Source organism: Sycon ciliatum, chromosome 10 (genome assembly GCF_964019385.1).
Source record: "Sycon ciliatum chromosome 10, ocSycCili1.1, whole genome shotgun sequence".
Lineage (NCBI taxonomy): Eukaryota > Metazoa > Porifera > Calcarea > Leucosolenida > Sycettidae > Sycon > Sycon ciliatum.
The window spans coordinates 14,129,795-14,150,486 of record NC_088652.1 but is presented as its reverse complement, the minus strand read 5'-3'; the positions used below and the strand labels follow the sequence as shown (position 1 = coordinate 14,150,486).

The window sequence follows — 20,692 nt, the reverse complement described above, 5'->3', positions numbered from 1 at the left end:
AACATTATCCAGACGTTGGATGTGGCTGGCTGGCGCGCCCATCCACACAAGCGGGGTATACTCCATCAGGGGCCTCACGAATGCCTTGTAGACAGTCGTTCGGCCAGCTGGCGTTAAAATGTGGGCCGCTTGTCGGAGAAAGCCGAGGCGCTGCTGGGCGCGGATGGTCACGGTCCTGAGGTGACTAGCGAAGGACAATTTGGAGTCAAATCGAACACCAAGCAGTGATATGCTGGTTTCCTCCGGTACAGGGGTACCACCAAACAGGATTTGGGGCAGGTCTAGGTCAGTGCGTCGGAGGGTAGCAGTCATAGCCTGTGACTTGGTGGGCTCGAAAGACACTTTCCACCGGCAACCCCACTCATGCAGGCGGTTTGTGGATACCTGCAAGGTGTGTGCAGCGTCCCGAGGGCACTGAGCTGAGGATACTAGACTGTATAGTGTCGTATCGTCCGCGTAGGCCTCAAGCTGAGCATTGCCATCAAGAACATCGGCAGCGTCATTCACGTATATTAGAAACAGCGTAGGGCCCAATATACTGCCTCTGGGCACCCCTGCAGAGTTTGGGTAGAGAGAAGAAATCTGACCGCCGACTAAGCACTGGAGTGAACGGCCGTCAAGATAAGACGATAGCCAGCTATAGAGAGTGCCAGTAATGCCGAGCTCCCGGACCTTGTAGAGGAGGCCCATGTGGGAGACCCGGTCAAAGGCCCCGGCTATATCGACTGCGAGAATTCGTGCCGCGCCACCTTGGCCAACGATGCCCACCCAGGCGTTATGAAGCGCCTCTAGAGCGTCTGCCGTGCCGAGACCTCTGCGGAACCCAAACTGGTGGGGAGTGAGGAGCTGCTGGCGCTGAAGATGGTTCATCAGTTGGCGATTGACAATAGTTTCCATTACTTTGGACATTATGCATAATAACGAGACCGGGCGGTAGTTCTTCAGAACAGAGCGCGAGGACCGTTTGTGGATCGGTACTACGTTAGCTGTCTTCCAAGATTCTGGTTGAACTCCGCACCTGAAACAGAGAGCGAATAGCTGGGACAAAGGCTTCGCAAGTTTTTTGGCACACTCTTTCAGGACCCGGGCGGAAATGCCGTCAGGACCAGTCGCCTTTGATATGTCGAGTCACGCTAGCAGACGGTAGACAGTGGCGGGGCGAAAATGAACGGCTGCGAGTGCCGGTGCTCCGGTTGCATCAAGGTCAGGTAAGTCGTTAGAAGTAAGATCCTGGCCAGTGACACTGCACTTCCTGGAGAAGAAGGTGGCAAAGGCCTCCGATTTCTCATGGCTTGTTGCCAACTCTCATCCGCCCGCATCAACAATGAGAGGAATGTCCGTGTTACGTCCGTCCCCACGAAGTGCTTTTAGCTGTTTGATGGCATTGAAGTACGATCTTGCATCCGGGCATAATGCGTCAACTGCCTCCGCTTTGTGCAGCCAATATAAGTCACCTTCGTTTCTGAGTAATGCTCGGATACGGTGAAGGATCTTGTTTCTACTTCGTGTTAGTTCTTTCTGCTTGTTTGGATCTTTTTCCATATGTATCCGGCTGTATCTGGCTGTGGATTTCTTTTTGTTGAGTTGATAGCTCAATAACAGCAGGGCTCGTACTTCTAGCAATCCTCTTCTGTGGTTTCTTTCTTCCAAATGCCTTTTCCGCTGCTGCATGGGCAGATGACACAAATCTCTCCCAGATTTGGTCTAGCGTGGAAATATCTTCAGGCGGGGTGTTTATGTCTGGCAACGTGCTTGCTATGGCATTTTGAAACTTTCAGCAGAGTCTTGTGTGGGTTCGTTGTACTTGATGAAACAGCGGTCGTTGGTTGCTTTATATGTTGTACACCGCCAGAATGTTAGTCGAAAATCTGCAATAACCGGATGGTGATCGGATCTTGTTGTGAATCCACCGTATGATCTGGCATTCACAACGCGCACTGTGTTTGATCTTCGCATAATCACAAAATCAATCATGTTTCAAACAGGTTGGCCATCCCTGTGTACGAGCCCATCCGAGAACCATGTCGAATGATGCTGCATACGATGTTTGAACATGGTGTTGCATAAAATCAGATTTTGCTCCTCACACAGCTCAATCAGTCTCTCACCGTTCGCGTTGCTTGATACGTGCTTGGAGAAACATCCCACTGCGCCTCCTGAAGCAGGTCGGGCGCTCCCTACTTTTGCATTCAGGTCTCCCAATATCATAAAATCATCTCTTCTACTGACCTCCTGGGCAATACCTCGTAGTGAGGAGTAGAAGTCATCTGTTTCCTGAGGATGTGATGTCGAGCGTTGCAGCGTCGGAGCGTAGCAGCAGACCACCGTGAGGGAGTTGCTGTCAGGTGGAGGTCCATTTCGGAGACGAACTGATATCATCCGTTCGGAGATAAATTTGTACGACTCCACATTATTTATTAGTTTCTTGTTGATCAGAAGGCCAACTCCAGCTCTGGACGACGAGCCACCCGAACGATACAGAACATGTCCGTTGCCGTACGTGTCTACACCGGCTCCGTTCAGCCAGGCCTCCGTCAGTCCGAGGATGTCAAGCCTGTATTGTTCGAAATCTTGTATTATTGTATTTTCCTTGATGTTGCTTGTCAAGGAACGAGCGTTGAACGTTCCTGCTCTGAGGGACGAGTCATTCTTACTGCGCTCCGTAAATATAGTTGCCTTCGGCTTATTCAAGCAACTCATCTAGTAGTAACTCATCTGTCTGGAAACATTTTCAAGGAACAAAAGTCTCTCGCAAGAGATAGAGCTGCCGGGAGCTCAACCAGAAAAACCAAATAGTTTTTGGGTTGGATCATGTGGTTTTTAAAAGGCCCTTGGTCTGCGATATGAATTCTCGAATACTCAAATATTCGATCGGAGAAAATCAGAGGTTTCAAACTCGGGATCTCAGTGCTAACTTTCACCCCTACTACAGTCTGTTTCAAAAAGATAAGCAATCAAGTTTGGGTCTTAAAAAGTATGAAGATAATGGAAATTTGGACAACAAAGTACATAAAACGGCTTGTTAGGGCACGGCAAATTGGTCTGTGAAGGTTTCGGAACAATTGGACCAACCGTTAAGGAGTTAGTATTTCGGCCAGGTTTCTGGCCTTTTCCCATGGTTTATAATTTGCCCTGGAAGCCAGTATCGATTTGTTATCAAAACCCACGATTTATCCCTTCCTTTTTGGCCTTGTGGTTAAGAATGCTGTCTGCTGACCATGAAGTTGTGAGTTCAAATCCCAACAAATCTTCAAGTCAAACATTTCTTCTTCACTTTTTCATTGTTTTGGTGATCGCGCTGGCACAAGACAAAGAAGGTGGCTGCGCCAAACGACTTGTTGTTGGAGCTCGTGTTTCCTGCCGAACTGACTGGCACTTGACTGGCTCATGCCATGTGAAGTTGTGAACACACACAACACTGAAACCGTGTGAGTGAACACGGAAGTCATTGCGCTGTACCTACGTACGTGTTGTTGGATACACCGGCACATCGATCGATCGATTTCTGTTTGAGAATTATTTTAGTATTTGAAGATCGCCAATTTATTTGAATTTAGGAGTCAACGCCGTCTTCTATCAGCTTTCACAGGCGTCTGCTTTTCTCAAAATGTCGTCGAAGTCACACGGATAGCTTTGCCACTTCAAGGCCTTGGGAATGAGTCTGTTTCGATGCCGTTTTCGTCACATCGTGAGAGTAAATAATTGCATCCGCGGCAGCTCAAATAATCTATTTGGTCACACATACGGACGCATCCCGCTCGTCAAAATTTACCACACTTAGTCTTTCGACATGTCCTCTCTGACTCCATATCGATGCGAGGAAGAACTCGTTTGTTGTAAACAAGACGAACATGTACGAGTACCGATGTCAGTGAGTTGTCATTTTTCATGCTTTCGCGCGGAATATTTCTTCGAGTTCACAGTGAGTTTTTCCAGGCAGCGCTCGAGCGCTCATACGGTAAGACGGCAAACTCCCCGGGCGATCGCCAGGACTGAAATCAGGAATCTTTTTGAAACTGACTATAGTAACAATCAGATCATCACAACAGTTGTAAAAGCGGAGGTGTGTACAAATGTTACCAAGCGATGCAGGCGTAGAACCTTAAAACAAATGACTTGGCATCAACCTTGCATCCTGGGCTGGGAAAGACAACGTGTAGGCTGTCAGTTCCAGGCAAGCATATTCTACTCACCGGCATTTTTTGCCCGGCAGTGAGACATGTATTGGGGTTTTCCACCTTAACCTGGCAAACAGTTTGTCAATTGACTTATCAGAGTAGTGTGTATGTGCGTGAGAATAACTCACTTTAGCCCACATCCCAGATGCACATGCAGATGCTACACTGCTATGAAGTACACCAACACACAGGGCACGGGGTTTGGAGTTATACGGATGCTGGCTGCGAGTGAGGCAATGTGGCTCAACATAGAGCACGAGAGAGAGAGAGAGAGAGAGAGAGAGAGAGAGAGAGAGAGAGAGAGAGAGAGAGAGAGAGAGAGTGGCTCAACATAGAATACGAGAGAGTGAGTGGCTCAACATAGAGCGCGATAGAGTGAGTGGCTCAACATAGAGCGCGTATGGTGGCTGAACATAGAGCGCGTGTGTTGGCTCAACATAGAGCACGGAGTGATTGAACGAGTTAAACCATTGCCATTAAGAGTTGCGCCAGCACCCAGTGTTTATTGTGAAGAGTGGACCGGTAGTGAGATCCTAGTTACAGATAGTGGTAAGGGTGGGATGGTGGGAAAAAGAATTCAAAAGCCAACCATTACTGCGGACAAGAAGCAGAAAACAACAACTAAACAGTTTGAGCTCTCCGAACTGCTGTAATAGAAAAACATATTTCTGATCGCTGAGCTGTAAGTGCAAACCCCAGCTGGGACAGGTGCAAGGCCCTGTGTACCCTATAATTATGGTAACTGCGTGCTGCATGTAGGAGGCGTATCAGTTTGCCCGATGAGTGCAGTGTGCACCTGCAGACGTGTAAGGCAGTGCATACTTTGCACATGTATGCAGGTGCCAAAGGTAAAAAAAAGGACATGCTGCCTATGTATAAGGAACATGAGGAAATGAGCAGTGGGAGTCTGTGAGGAGCAGTGGGAGTCTGTGATGAGCAGTGGGAGTCTGTGATGAGCAGTGGGAGTCTGTGATGAGCAGTGGGAGTCTGTGATGAGCAGTGGGAGTCTGTGATGAGCAGTGGGAGTCTGTGATGAGCAGTGGGAGTCTGTGATGAGCAGTGGGAGTCTGTGATGAGCAGTGGGAGTCTGTGATGAGCGCTAACAAGGGTTAACTGAATTTATAGGCCATTCACATGACGTGCAAACATTTGCCCGCGTGTGATCAAGATAACACTGGCAAACCATGATCCAGTTCACAAGGTGCTGGGCAAACTGTGCAACCGTCAATGTATCCAAAGTGACCCCCTGAAAATACGGTGAAATGTTAAATTTTGAGTTTTCCTTTGTTCAAGCACTGCATTTGCAGTACGCACTTTCAACAACCGACACTTTTCCAGGCGTGCAAAGATAATCGCGAGCAAAAGGGCCTTGGCCAAGATAAAAAATCAGTTGCATGCGTGAGTCCAAGTTTATCGTATCCGAGTACATATCCTTGGAGACAGTACGATAAAAGTGAGTTTGCATGTCGTGTGAATGGCCTATAACCCCACATCATAGTGAGTTGGGCACTACATTTGTGGAGGACGACGGAATATTCTCCAGAGACAACAATGGACAACGGGAACAGTTAGATGGGACAACACTTATTTGGGAGACGGAGAGACAGAGACCAAGGCAAACGAAACGACTACATTGTGGCAGAGAGAGACAAGAGCTAGAGATCAAGTATGAACGGCAAGATAAAGGGCCTGGGTAGGTATGGAGAATATGGGCGCGCAAGTAGCTACCCAGGCCAACAGAACAAAAGGTGAGAAAAGGAGACAAAAGGTGAGTACGACGTAGTATGGGGTGCATGCAGGCCAGCTTGGAAAAGGTTGTATGGGAGGAGGTACCTAACATACCTCCCCTGCGCAAAAAAGGAACCGCGGCCTCGCGGGAAATAATAAGACGAGAAAAATAGAAAAAATGGCTGAGGAAGTAGAGAAAAAAAGCACACACACACACACACACACACACACACACAGCGCGCACACACACACACACACACACACACACACACACACGCACACACACACAACGCCCGGGTGTCACAAAAGTGTTATACTAATAATGCACTACAGTTATGATGTTCCTGTACTCTAAAGTATTTACACATCACTCATGGTAGCGTAGACATTGCCAACGACGGACCAAACACCCATTCACAAAATAATTGGCACACATAAAAAAAACTAAAAGCAAGGAACATTGCCTTCTGATTTGCATAGCTATGCAGCATAGTTACTCTTCTGCCAATTAATGCGACATGAATAAAAGAGCGTGGCTCACCATCGGACAACTAATATTGACGAAGGACACCCGCGCACACACGCACAACAAAAATCACGAAATAAAATAAACTGAAAATAAATTTGACGACGAAGGACAGATGAAAAGAAAGAGAGAAATAAAGAAAATAGCCGACCTGCATGACTTGGACGAGACGAGATTGACATTGAAGAGACGAGGTTGACATGGACGAGACCAGGTTGACATAGGCGAGACGAGGATTACTGAGGACGAGACGAATGGCGGTTGAGGACGACTGTGCATGGGATCTCATGCTCTACCGACTGAGATATCCGGAAGAGAGAGACAAGACCTAGAGATCAAGTGTGAACGCGAAGGTAAAGGGCCTGGGTAGCTATGACAAATATGGGCGCACAAGTAGCTACCCAGGCCAACGGAACAAAAGGTGACAAAAGGAGACAAAAGGTGACTACGACGTAGTATGGGGTGCATGCCGACCAGCTTGGAAAAGGTTGTACGGGAGAAGGTGCTTAACACATTTATATCCAATATAGATACTTTTCTGATGGATAACGCACAGGAATGTCTTGTCATGTGTGTTACCTGTACACAGACCGGTGATCTTCCTGTTCATGACTCTGCCAGGAATGGACATCTGGAAGTAGTCAAGTATCTACTAGACCTCCAACCCGACACGATCTCTGTAAAGAACAATGTAAGTTGAGCAATCTCTATCCTTGATTCTCCTTAAGAATTTTTTTCCAGAACGTGGTTTGAGCAATATATTCGATCACAACAAGTAGCATCTAGTCACTCGCGCCAGGCCAGAGCAACAGAACTTAACCTTACGGATTCCACCATCTGCCAGTAGAGCAGACCATGGCACACCATTCACTCTTGGGTCCATACAAGGGCCGTCCCTACATTCTAAAGTGGCGTAAATATATTTCCTGGTGTATGTGTGTTTGTGTGTGTGTGTTGGGGGGGGGGGGGGGGGGTGCGTGCGTGAGTGTGTGCATACAGCAAGGATAGGCAACCGTCTTAGCCGTTCTATACTGATGTCCTTCGTGTTGTGCAGACCACGTGTGCATTGGTGGTCGATTCTCATGGCTTCACAGGTTGTATGGATTAGGCAGTTATCTGGCACTAGTCTTGATCTGTCTCATTCAGATCTTGTTCGCTATCGTTGCTATAAGAGAAAATCTGTGGGTGCACCTCCAGTACATTTCGCAGATTTGCGTGCTTCTCTTGTAACGGGCGTATACATGGTACACGGTGTGTATGCGTGTACATGTGTGTGTGTGTGTGTGTGTGTGTAGCGGGGGGGGGGGGGGGGGGGTGGGGGGGGGGGTGTATGTGCATGTTTGTGTGTACATGTATAATTATATTAGGGCTGAAACGATTATACTTGGTCCGCGTCAGCAATATTGTCGCTTATCTTTCAGCTTTGTTATTATGTCGCCAATGCTCACTTGGCAGCCCATTTCATCCCAATTTTGGTTAGTAGGTTAGTTTACTAGTACCTGAAAGGTCTAGCTAGATTTCGAGAGTGACAGGTTCGTGATTCTGATTGGTTCAGCGCCGCATCAATAATTATAGATTATCTTGTCACACTGGGCAGGCAAGAGCAGCTCGCCGCACAAGAAAGTAATCGGCTACTCGGAATCAGTTCCATTTGCAAAACGGCCGAGATCACCTCAGAGATCGCTCGCCAAGCTGACATCGCAGTTCCCTCGCCTCCAGTGCAACGCTCGGAGTATCCAGCGAATCGTGGAGATTTGCAAGTACTGTACGAGTCATCGTCGTTCAAAATAAATCTTGCAAAGAACGGCGACTGATTTGAACCACACAGGCAGTCGTGCTGCCCACGCAAAGTCCTATAGAGAAGGCGATCGTCACGGTCGACTTCCCTTTAGAAAATAGTCAGGCAGCGGAGAGGAAGAGAGATGAGCTTGCGAAACAAATATTTGTCACCAGCGCCGGGAGCAGCGACAAGGAGGACCAATAACGTATGAACCCTTCCTTGGACAATAAATTCCACTTGGCCAGTTGTCATTCTGTACCTTACCTTCCTTCATATCAAGTTTTATCGTCTCAAGTGCACGCGTTGATGTCCAAAGTCAAAGTTCAAATTGGACGATGTTTTACCGATACTTGTAGTTTTACTCTCTCTCACGAAATGTATTCCTATCTGTAATTGAAGACTTGTTTTCTTCTGGTTAGTGTGCCATGGTAGAGGATAGACTTAGGCGCAGCCAGTAATTCCCTTACAGCTTATGGTGCCGAAACCCGGGACCAATGGAATCCGGTTTGGACCCGCCAAGCCTGATGTTGTCGCGTCTGTTAGCGATGCGCACCCGTCGCCTCATGTCAGCGTTCGTTCACTAAGTGGGCCGAAGTTATCACGTTGGCTCGGCATGATGCTTCCCCTGTTGCCAAGGCATTCACGGCCCTGTGTAATCTCTGAGGCCCGCCGAAGGTTCTGCACATGGATAATGGGTCTGAATTTCGCAACGCGCTCGTTGAGTCTGTCTTCAAGTACTTTGGTGTCCGAGTGAAGACAGGAGCCATCAGACACCCGCAGTCCCAAGGAACCACTGAACGCTTCAACAGGACATTGCTTCGCCTGATTCGTAGTTGGGCGACGAGTCGAGCAGTTGGAGAGACGACGTGGACGTCCTGCTGTGACTATACCGACAGCGACCCCATGCCCCCACCCGCGTGTCGCCAATTGAGGACATGGTGGGATGAAAGCCGGACAACGTCATCGAGAGTATTGCAGAAGCGTTTTTCAATTGACTTATCGGAGTACTGTGTGACTCCGAAGTAGCGACAAACTCGGCCATTTGAAAATAGTCTTAACCGTCCACCTCTCCACACTGCCCTCTTCGTTATCTACCTCTAATGGCCAGGTCATCTGATGATGACCTGGCAGCGACACGGATTTGCGAGGTGAGTCGGCTGATGATTTGTCCAGAGCGCACATTGCTTCACAAATCCGTGACAATGCCAGCATTGGCTGTAAGTGTAAAACCAATCACTGCGCTCTGCTACTACCTCAGATCGATGATTTGAGTGCCCTCATGCACAACATGGCTAACATGGGCAGTAGGCAGCGCAAACAGTACATCTTGGGCTCACTTGCGAGTGGATCAAGCCGTGTACAGGAGGGCACTGGTGCCCGGAATATGAGTATAACATACTGCGTGCTGGGCAAGATTGTGTGCCGCAATGCGTATCTGGAAGTGCATAGCATCTCACGGGCTATCTTGACCTCACTTATGAAATGTGTTGAGAACAACGAATCATTGCCACCTACGCATGGCCGTGTAGGATCCAGTAGTCCGACCAAGATTTCAGAGTGCACTATCACGTGTGTAGTGCAGTTCTTAGAGCACTATGCATCGTGCCATGGCATACCACAGCCAGCAGCGCCACGTGGCCGTGGCAAGCCAGCACCGATTTACTTACCGGCTAGTTTGACTAAGAAAAGGCTGTACAGGAAGTATGGTGACATGGAGGACACTAGACCGCTTGGCTTCACGACTTTCCGGAAAATCTGGAAGCAACGCGCATCAAACATCGTTTTTATGAAACGCCGTTCAGATGTCTGCGCACGATGTGAGAGGATGCGAGAGAAGGTACGGCTTGCAAAAACAGAAGAGCCGACTCGTGACGCTGTAGAAAGGCTTCAGCAACACATCGATGCAGCAGACAAGGAGCGCGAGTTCTAAAAATCAAGTATCGCGGACGCCAAGAAGTTGCTGGTGGAAGCAACTGAATCTGGTAATGTCTCGGCAGCTGCACATGTAACTTTTGATTACGCACAACAGCTTGAGCTCCCGCACCACACTAGACAAGTTGGCCCACTTTATTTTAAATCTCGCTTTAAAGTTCACTTATTCGGTGTTTGTAATGAGGCTAGGAACACGCAGTCTAACTACATATTCCACGAAGCTGAATCTATTGGCCAAGATGGGGCTAAAGCACACGGTCCCAACGCAGTTGTTAGCATGCTGCACCATTACGGGCAAACTCTTCCAGAGCGCAAGGTCTGCATGCATGCTAACAACTGCGTTGGTCAGAATAAGAACCGTACAGTGATGGCATACTTGTACTAGCGTGTGATGCATGGTTTGTCAGATGAAATAATTTTATCTTTCATGCGTGTAGGACACACCCGCTGCAGTGTTGATGCTAAGTTTGGCAGGCTTAAGCAAAACTTCAGAAACTCTGAGGTAGATTCAATGGCAGATGTTGTGCTTGCTATTGATTCTTCATGTGATGCGAATATTGCTGTTCGCCTATGCTGGGATTGGCTGGATTGGAGCAGTTTCCTAGCTAAATTCTTCAAGGCCGTCAAGGGCATTACAAAGTACCAACACTTCAGAGTAACGAAGGGCAAGCCCGGTGTGTTGTTTATGAAGGTGGATTGTGATGGTGAAGAAGTCGAATACCAACTACTTCAGACATCTGCAACGGTTGATCGCGTTCTAGCTGGTGGCTCTCCTGTGGTGCTTCAACCAGAAGGTATTTCGGACACCAGGCTCAGCTACCTGGAGAAGGATGTGGCCGAGTACCTGTCAGCTGAGGCTACAAAACCCTGGACGGAGTAAACACCCCAGAAAGAATGAATCAAGTGACATACCAACTGAGTGCATAATGACACTCTCATCAATGTACAGTAAAACCTGTAACTAACGACCACCCCTTGGTGCCCGGAAAAGTGGTCGTTAGTGCCAGGTGGTCTTTAGTTAGAGGTTTGCATCGCGCGACCATATATGGATCCCATTATATGATATGTATGTCAAAATGCAGATAATACAATCCCCCACCACTTGCGCACTGACATTCTTCTTTCAGATCATACAACACTTGGAGAGAGAAAATCAAGTTATTTATACACCGGAAGCGATACGACCTTTTGACACGTATGTCGACTCACTGGGTTTCCAGAGCAGCGCTGGCCTGGCCAGGCAGTGCACTAGTCACTATCGACTCCATCCTCATCTGTGTGCGACTACACTGGCAACTGGTATCAGTGTGTAGATCTACAGTGGAAACTCAGTCGCTCCGACTTGGATGTAGTGTAGCGTAAACTGTACTGGTGTGTACCAGTACGTGATGCGGCGATGATGCGAGTTTTCGCACCTTTCACTGTAGACTATTATCCGCCATCGTAATAATTACAGTAGGTATCGGTTATAGCGTGGGTGTTTGAAAAATGACATTTGATTCTTATTCCCGATATTTCTTACACACGATAAATCACGTGTGACGTATCATATGCACGTGTGACATATCATATGCGCGCACGTTTGGCATGTGGACACGTACACATGATACACACGGATCAATCAGACTCGCGGTCGTGTTAGGCGACTGCGGAGCAGCAGATACAAGAGAAGTCGGAAAAAAAGAGTCCGACTGGACAGAAAAAGTGATTCTCAAATGCTCCCTTGGGCATAACTCTTTTTGTGTTGAATATTATTGTATTTAGTATGCACAGAGCACAGATGTTATTACTACAGGCGATACCCTTTGCACTAATCTGGCATATTTTGCTACACAAAATCCATTCTTAGGGCCGATATATTCCACTATGCGATAATACTGCTTGTAGGAATAAATATACACATAAAATATGTGTTATGATTATGAAAAAATGAGTGTTCATTCTTGTAAGCAGTATTATTCTTGTATACGACCACACTATAACCGATACGCACTGTATACGTATCCTGGCCTGTGTTCCGTACAGGTGAGTACATAATACCGTAGCATGCTAGCTAGCCAGCACAGACTGTCAGTGTGACCTGGTGTAGTGGTGAGTCTGGTGACTGAGCTGTGTGATTGCACTTCGACACAGAGCCGCTCAGTCTTAGTTTCTCCTTCGAGTAGTAACATCGATCAAAGAGCGCTTTGGATGCGCTCTCCAAGACGTTTCCTATCATGTTTGTTCTTGACAGCACTTGAAATTATGACAGGTGTAGTGCAATCCACATTGATTCCACAGTAAAAATGAGACTGCGCTCATTTGTCCAGCTGTAGTATCGAAACGACCATGGAAAATCATCAAAATTTCGAGAAGGAGATTCAAGCAATGTTTGATTTGCTACATCGCGGTTGCTAGTTACGGGTCAAAATTCGACATTGGGACAAGAAAAGTCGGTCGCTGGTCGCGTTCAGCAGGTAGTCGCTAGTCACAGTGCATTTTGAATGTGAGACCGTCCGTGCCTGACAAAGTGGTCGGTAGTACCAGGCTGGTCGCTAGTCACGGTGCCGGTCGTTGGTTACAGGTTTTACTGTACATAGAATTCCACAATTCTGATAGTGCCACATATAATACCACTATAGCACCACTTAGACATGTCGGATCAATCTAAAACTCTCAGAGAGGGAACGTTAGGTGTACTAGACCATTTTTTGGGAAAAAAGTAAAAATCGAATTGTTTGGTCTGTGGTCATATTTTAGCGTGCTCTGGCTCATGTAATGAATTCATGACATGCTAACTCCATGCTATGTACCTGTTTTGTTGGATTCATCAGGCATGTGCTCCAATGCAATGTACCATCAAAGAGTGTTGTTCTATGCCTGAAAGTGTCGTTAGACCCAGAAATATTGTATATATCACATGCTTTACTGGTCAAAATGTTTGATTGGGGTTTCCAGTTTTTGGAATGGGCTTTTTTTTTCGCCCTCCCGCCTACCTTTTCGCGAAAAAAGGACGTTAAACAATGAATTAACAAAGGGTGGCCTAAAGCAGGATTCACAGAAGCATTTTCGCTATGCGACACACGATGCGACGGGCGCGAAACCGGGAAATCCCCAAATCGCAGTCATCTCGCAGCCCACGCAACTGCCGCAACTGGGCCATCGCAGAAGTTGAGCTCAGCTCAACTTTTGCTATGCGACAAACGATTTGGCATACGATTTTGACCTTTTCTACAGCAAAGTTTTCAAAGGTTCAAGAGTTGCCCGTAAATTAGTACAAGTTGTACCAAACCCCACGAATACCATGGTGACGTACCCACCTGCTCAGATAGAATAAGGACACTTTTCTGATGCCGCTGAACTTCAAGATCAGCGCTAAAACTCGCCATGGTGATAATGTGGCTGACGTCATGTTACCAAGGAAAACATGGCATTTGGCCGTGTTCGCCGCACTCGAGCCCTCAGCTTTTTTTCAAAATCTTGTTTTGAAAAATACTTCAAGTCTTTTGCAGCACTTTTGGAGGCCAGTCACATCGCGATCTGTACGAGTATCTTTATCATGGCCATTGTTTTGTGTCGTTTTGAGCTCGAATAGCTTTCTCTGATAAAGGATTCAAATATCATGACGTTCTCTTTTATCGTGGGCATGAAGCTCCCCACTCGCAGCGGGGATGATATCGGACGGAATAAATGTGTCGAGTCCCGAGCAGGAGTTCTGCTGACAAAAGTGATTAGCTCCTCGCGACCCGGGGCATGTGAGGACTACAGTTCTAGTTGGGTAACACCCCACGGACACATCTAGCTCGAAGCGCAGAGTCGATTGAGAAAAATGACCAAGATCATAAAGAAGGCTTGTTTGCTTTCACAAAATGTTTTAGTAGCCGAGTCCACGCACTGAAAACTGCACTTGCATTGTTCCTGTCCAGTCATACAGTACATACTGTCCAGTCATACAGTACATACTGTCCAGTCATACAGTACATACTGTCCAGTCATACAGTACATCAGTGCAGTACAGAGTGCACTTGCAAGTCAGAACGACACGAGCACAGTCGCGTGTACAGACTCAGTTGTGACCAGCGATCGCGCATGGGAGTCAAGTACCCTACTCAAGTGCGCATGCTCGGCTCGCTGCATGCACTGTCTGTAGATCTACAGCAGATTGCTGGTGTGATGCACTACATGTACAGCGCAGTCATTTATGTGTAAGAGACAATGTCGGCTATTTTGCTTCAAGAGATTCATGCTCACCAGCGTCATCAGTCACAACATTGTGCACCGACGCGTCTGACGTGGATTTCTGCCGACAAACAAGCTCCAAGTGCCCCTTCCTGTGGCAGTGACGACACTCAGTGGCCTTGTGTTTGCACTTATCCGCCAAGTGTTGAGTAGACCCACAGCGGTAGCACAATCTCTGCTCTCGAGATTGGTGAGATTGACAAGAAACACCAGACTGCGCCTGCGAACGCGATTTCACTGGCCGGTGATTCACCTTGTGCACTTCCTGCTGAGAGGTCAGCTGCACGGCCGCGCGCGCCGCCGATTCCTGCGTCAAAGCTAGTTTGACGATGTCATTGAACGACTGTGCCGAAGTATCTTCTTTCGTCAATAAGAAATTCCGAGTGGATGAGCTGCTCAAGCCAGCAATAAACTGGTCTCGAAGTGCTCGATCGAGGTGATCAGCAAAGTCACACCTCACAGCCAATCTCTTCAGACGAATGATGAAATACGCAGTCAACTCATTTTCCTTCTGCTTCAACTGATGGAAATTGAATGTCGCCGAAACTTGCGAAATTGCAGGTTGAAAATACTTCCTCAAAAGATCGCAAATCTCTGACAGTTTCTTGTCAGCTACTTTCGCTGGCAAACAGAGGCTCCTCAAAATCGAGTAGACTTCCGCAGACAGCAAACTCACTAATACAGCCTTCCTTTTCTTGCTGGCAGCCAACTTGTCTGCAGCATTGGCCGAAGCAGCCACGGTTCCAATATCATTGGCAAAAAAATAGAATTCAAGTCTTTCCTCAAACTCTTGAAAGTCGCCGCCGGTAAACAGCTGAAGCGATGATACCCGAGCCATATCTTCGTCGCCAGTTGTTGTGTCCTACCCCAGGTGGGTTCTACTTGGACTCATCCAGCTCGATCACACACACACACACACACACACACACACACACACACACACACACACACACACACACACACACACACACACACACACACACACTCACTCGAAGCCATTACAGATTTCAGTACATCTCAAACTCCATATCCGAAAAAGGCCAAGGTCACGTGCGAGCATGCGCTCTACATACATATTATGGTCCATGTCCAGGACATGACACACCTCCAGTACATTTCGCGGATTTGCGTGCTTCTTTTGTGACGGGCGTATACATGGCGCACGGTGTGTATACACGTACATGTGTGTGTGCGTGTGTGTGTGTGTGTGTGTGTTGGGAATTGAGGTGTGTATGTGCATGTTTGTGTGTACATGTATATATTAGGGCTGAAACGATTATATCGGTTATCCTTCTAATTGATCATAAAGCGGGATTCACAGAAGCATTTTCGCTATGTGACACACGATGCGACGGTCGCGAAACCGGGAAATCCCCAAATCGCAGCCATCTTGCAGCCCACGCAACTGCCGCAACTGGGCCATCGCAGAAGTTGAGCTCGGCTCAACTTTTGCTATTCGACAAGCGATTTGGCATACGATTTTGACCTTTTCTACAGCAAAGTTTTCAAAGGTTCAAGAGTTGCCCGTAAATTTGTACAAGTTGTACCCAACCTCACGAATACCATGGTGACGTACCTCACCTCAATCAGCAAGGTATCATCGCATCGCATACTTCTTCTGTGAATGGTATTTCGCGAGTTCGCATCGCACGCCTCCATCGCAGATCGCGTCGCATCACCCATCGCATCGCAAAAAAGCTTCTGTGAATCTCATTTTACAACGAAGCGACTTCGATTATGCTGTCTATTTCGATTACGTGATTAAAAAAAAATGATAAAAATAAAATATAAAAAAACGTGTAAAAGATGTCATGCACATGACTGTACTACGTAGTAGTAGGATCCGATAATGTTACGTACATAAGTCACCGGAGGATGTACCCAGTGTGCTGACAGTGCTCAACACCACGAAGGCAGAGCATAATACAAAACAACAAGGACAATCAAGGCGTGTTTGCTGCTAACAGTTACTTCAAGTTTCATGCTCCCACAATCATCAGGAAACATGATTGCGAGAACATGAAACTTGAAGTAGCAGCAAACAAGCCTTGATAGTCATTGTTGTTTCGTACATTAATAATTGTATAGGCCAAATACCTTGGTTTATTGATAGATGACCATCTCACCTTCCAGCCACAGATTCAGAAATTGTTAAGCTCAGTGTTTGCTTAAGTTGCTGCATTCCGACAAGGCCGTAGAAATTTAACAAATGATGCAAAGTAAACATTCTACTTGTCTATTATTCAGTCTACCCTAGACTACCGTATTATCTCTAATATAAGCACGGTCCTTAATTTTTTCAATGTACCTCCGCCCCGTGCTATGAATGGAGACGTTCCTTTATTGGAGACTGTTCCATTATTATTTCAACCTCATTTCAGAGGCATGTATGCTGCCATGCCAAATTCATGTCAGACACACACATTTCAGGGTTTTTTTCGCCGGTACAGATAATGAATTTACACATTGTGCTTATAATGGAGACATGGGCATCATCGCCCGTTATGCAACCGGCGGTTACCCGGACGTTGACAGCTACATCGATGATATGCTGACCCCGTCAAAGTGCGCTGACGCCGGTGCCAAGACGATGCTTGAGTACAGCCTGCCCACGAAGCCCACCGAGTCGCTAGAAGAGTCAAGAGTATTGGGCCTGGAACTGTGCGACGCCGGAAGCGAGGTCACCTGGCGATGCCGAGATGTCAGCGACCTCCGTGTACCAGAGGTCTTGACAAAGCGTGCCATATTCAAATTGTGCGGTAGGCTAACAGGTCATCTGCCAGTTTGTAAATTGGCTTCGCCCCGCCTGCAGTTTCATCAAGCGCCTCACAGTGATGGAGGCAGACTCGGACGAGCCCGTATCCGACCAAATTGCCGGGTTCTGTCGTCAGCTGGACGCAAGAGTCACTGGTGATGGCGATCCCGCGCGAGGAAGCTGGTAAGTACCGTCAGACAAAGATGTCGAGTATGTGATCTGGTGAGATGCATCGTATTTCGGTCTTTGAAGTGGACGGGCACGTCATTGAAGACATGGCTTCGACCAGCCGAAGACACACGACATATCAATGTGAGCGAGCTGGAAGCAACGATCAAAGGACTCGACCTCGCCGTTCGTTGGGGTGCTACAAAAGTGCGGCTCATGAAAGATTTTAAGGTTGCCGCTAGCTGGCTGAACGATGTGGTGACGAACTCATGCCGTGTTCGTGCCAAGGGCCTTCACGAAGTGGTGGTGCAGCGACGTCAGCAGATAGTGTCGGACATTGTCATTGTAGCGAGTACAGGTCATGGTTCGTGGAATACCATGTATGATGTTGTTCGTAGCTGCTGCTACTTTCCGTATATGGCTGCCCAGTGCCAGCGGCACGTTCAGCAGTGTGTACAGTGCAAAGCAGCTAACAGCCGCCGCAAGATGTCTATGCCGCCTACTTGAGCAAGCATCGCAGGGAGCCCATTGTCAGAGGTGGTCATAGACACACTTTAACTTGGTCCATAGCGAAGTGGCCGCTACCATTGTGTGCTAGCGGCAGTCGATTCGTTCACTAAGTGGGCCAAAGTTATCCCGTTGGCTCGACATGATGCTTCCGGTGTTGCCAAGGCGTTCACGGCACTGTGTAATCTCTGGGGCCCGCCGAAGGTTGTCCGCATGGATCATGTGTCTGAGTTTCGGAACGCGCTCGTTGAATCTGTCTTCAAGTACTTCGGTGTCCGAGTGAAGGCAGGAGCCGTCAGACACCCACAGTCCCAAGGAACTGCTGAACGCTTCAACAGGACATTGCTCGGCCTGATTCGGAAGTTGGACGACAAGTCGAGCAGTTGGAGAGACGACCTGGACGTCCTGCTGTGACTATACCGGCAGCGACGCCATGCCTCTACCCGCGTGCCGCCAATGGAGGCTATGATGGGATAAAACCCGGACTACGTCATCAAGAGTACTGCTGACTTGTGTGTCAATTGACTTATCGGAGTACTGTGTGACTCCGAAGTAGCGACAAACTCGGCCATTTGAAAATAATCTTAACCGTCCACCTCTCCACACTGCGCTCCTTGTTATCTACCTCTAATGGGGAACTCTTATTGAGGAAACAGCTATCTGGAGGATATGGAACATCTACCCAAGAATGAACTTCCTCGCTATGGAGTGGTGTTGTGACTGTGGGCCAAGAGTGCAGTGTGGAGAGGTGGACGGTTAAGAGCAGTGCTGCAACGAATAGCAAAATGAGGAACGAATATTCTAACGAATATGCACCGTACGAACGAACGAATATTCTACTTATCTACCCATACAGACGAGCACATTTCAGCACACTATGTATGCTTCCTTGTTATTTGAACCAGAGCGCACTGACACATGACCACAGCTTTTGTGGAAAAAATCGAGAAAATAGCAATTTGAATTCCGCGGCAAAAAATACGAGTGGCGAGTTGCTGTTCTTGTTCTCATTGCGCTCAGTTGACTGGATCTGTTCTGGATGCAAATCTTTCTCGCAAGTAAGTTTATTTGTTTGAGTTTGTATCCCATGTTGCACTGAGTCGCCTAAAACGGATCGTCGTCGATGTATCAAAGGAAGAGCCTAATGACTTTGTACTGCGGAGCGGAAGAAGACGACATTATCGCGCTCCATGCGCAGAAATGTAGGTTTGCAGCGTATGGCAAGCCGTAGTTATCGCTGACAACCGAGCAGCAGGCAAAATCCACGTGTGTGGCTAGGCGTGCGGCAATGGGGGTGTCCGGCATACAATGGCAGGAAGCCGTACTGGGGAAAGCCCAGGCCGAACCACGAGTACGAGAACGCCCTTATGCGTAGGCGAGACCAACCCATATTCGCATAAAGGTATCAGTGCTACTAATGCAATATTTTCTACAAGCAGGGCTCATGGTGCCTAATCTCTATATTAGGAAGCAGTTCCTTTCATGGCAAGGAAGGACTCCAGCACGTGTACTACGCCTCAGCCAAGGTACAGTACAACAGTTGCACTCGGTGAAATCCGGCCCGAAGTGCAAAGCCGGCGCCGCGAAGCCAGCTCCCATTACATCACTGGCGATTTGTGTGTATGAACTCAACTGTACGCACCTCTTGTAAAAGTTCGGAGTGCACGTGTTGCATGCTAAAAACAGTTCAAAATGTCTTTCTTTAGGGACTTTTCGCACCACACGTACGGGTACGAAACGCATGCTTGTTCGTCACCTGGGTTCGAGGATTCGTCAGACTCCCTGCGGAGAGCTCATTTTCACGAATGGAAGCCTCTTCATTCGTGGCGCGCTCCGAATCCGTCAGGTACACATTTATTTGGCCAGGTACACATGTTTTTCCAGGTACAGTAAAACCTGTAACTAACGACCACCGTGACTAGCGACCGGCCTGGTTCTACCGACCACTTTGTCAGGCACGGACGGTCTCACATTCAAAATGCACTGTGACTAGCGACTACCTGCTGAACGCGACCAGCGACCGCCTTTTCTTGTCCCAATGTCGAATTTTGACCCGTAACTAGCGACCGCGATGTAGCAAATCAAACATTGCTTGAAGCCAGGGAGTCGTAAACTATCGTATTTTACGACTCCCTGCTTGAAGCTCCTTTTCGCAATTTTGATGATTTTCCATGGTCGTTTCGATACTACAGCTGGACCAGGGAGTCGTAAAATACCCCGGTATTTTACGACTCCCTGAGCTGGACAAATGAGCGCAGTCTCATTTTTACTGTGGAATCAGTGTGGACTGCACTACACCTGTCATAATTTCAAGTGCTGTCAAGAACAAACATGATTGGAAACGTCTTGGAAAGCGCATCCAAAGCGCTCTTTGATCGATGTTACTACTGGAAGGAGAAACTAAGACTGAGCGGCTCTCTGTCGAAGTGCAATCACACAGCTCAGTCACCAGGTCACACTGACAGTCTGTGCTGGCTGGAGTCGATAGTGACTAGTCCACTGCCTGGCCAGGCCAGCGCTGCTCTGGAAACCCAGTAAGTCGACATACGTGTCAAAAGGTCGTATCGCTTCCGGTGTATAAAAAACTTGATTTTCTCTCTCTCCAAGTGTTGTATGATCTGAAAGAAAAATGTCAGTGCGCAAGTGGCGGGGGATTGTATTATCTGCATTTTGACATACATATCATATAATGGGATCCATATATGGTCGCGCGGTGCAAACCTCTAACTAAAGACCACCTGCCACTAACGACCACTTTTCCGGGCACCAAGGGGTGGTCGTTAGTTACAGGTTTTACTGTACATATTTTCCCTTGATTCCATGATCCATGCACGTGTGCGTGTAAACACCCGTACGCCAAGCTACCGGCCGTAGTCGTAGTTGCCATGCACATTTGCATG

The 20,692-nt window shown here is 47.8% G+C and overlaps 1 long non-coding RNA gene across 1 annotated transcript in view; it reads left to right on the top strand.

The window, feature by feature from the left end:
• Positions 1-20,692, top strand: part of LOC135826498 (uncharacterized) — a 111,513-nt gene that overhangs the window by 25,273 nt on the left and 65,548 nt on the right. Inside the window, exon 4 of the long non-coding RNA XR_010555311.1 lies at positions 7,022-7,123. This is a non-coding gene — a long non-coding RNA (uncharacterized LOC135826498). The remainder of the gene's footprint in view (positions 1-7,021; positions 7,124-20,692) is intronic.